We start from the raw sequence: 1218 nt of genomic DNA, 5'->3' as shown, positions 1-1218 counted from the left end.
TGACTATTATAATGCATAAACGAATAACATAGATAGAACAGATTAGAATAGCAGAACATAATCTAATTGAATAGAATAGTCTAACAAAATGAAATAAAGGCCCACATTTTACAATGCATTTTAGATGCATCAACCAAGCATTTTAAAGATTGGGATGGATTTTAGATCCTTTTGTCAGCATCCTGCTCAAAGCAGTCATCACTCAGAAATAACATAAATCATGTAATTTGGAAAAGTGTAGGCTAGTCTATTTTATTATAGCCTGTAGCCTATTTTTGTCTAACAAGCTTTATTGTTAATTGCTAATAGAATCTTAGTCGGACAAGAGAAGGATATTGAATCCTTCAATCACATTGTGTGCTTTAAAATGATGTGTTATAATTTAACTCCTACAATATGCTCATCGTTATCAAAATGAGATCGCCTTCGCCTGTTTACACGAGGGCGGAATTCAGGAAAATAAGAACGAAAACACAAAAACTTCACGGGTTTTCACAACGCTAACGCCGTGTTCGTGTAACTGCGATGTGCAAATGGGAAACGAAAGTCCCGTAGACGAGGGGGAAACGACGCCGTGTAACCCAGGCATAGGCCCGAACCATGGAGGCATAGGCCCGAACCATGGAGGCATAGGCCCGAACCATGGAGGCATAGGCCCGAACCATGGAGGCATAGGCCCGAACCATGGAGGCACAGGCCCGAACCATGGAGGCATAGGCCCGAACCATGGAGGCATAGGCCCGAACCATGGAGGCATAGGCCCGAACCATGGAGGCACAGGCCCGAACCATGGAGGCATAGGCCCGAACCATGGAGGCATAGGCCCGAACCATGGAGGCATAGGCCCGAACCATGGAGTCATAGGCCCGAACCATGGAGGCATAGGCCCGAACACAGCGCGATTCTGACCTTTCGCAGACAATCCAATGGCATGACTTGTGTTGTTGTGACCACATTAAACAGTAGGAGGCGACATTGTGCAGCTTATTTACTTACACTTGCTGGGAAGACTGGACATGTCTATGGAAATACCCCGTAAATGTAGGCTATTCATGTGGCACTTTACATGTGAAAGATAACGCATAAAAATAGTATTTTAGAAAAGCTTTTATGGCCAGCGTGTATCCAGTGAGGTGTCTAGAATATTGGGAATATTGACAACATATTTTGGACCCCTTCGATGACACTGCAAACAGTCGTCATAAGACGGCGACAAAA

Source organism: Borostomias antarcticus, assembly GCF_949987555.1.
Source record: "Borostomias antarcticus genome assembly, chromosome: 18".
In the NCBI taxonomy this organism is placed as follows: Eukaryota; Metazoa; Chordata; class Actinopteri; order Stomiiformes; family Stomiidae; genus Borostomias; species Borostomias antarcticus.
Note: the sequence above shows the minus strand (reverse complement) of the source record.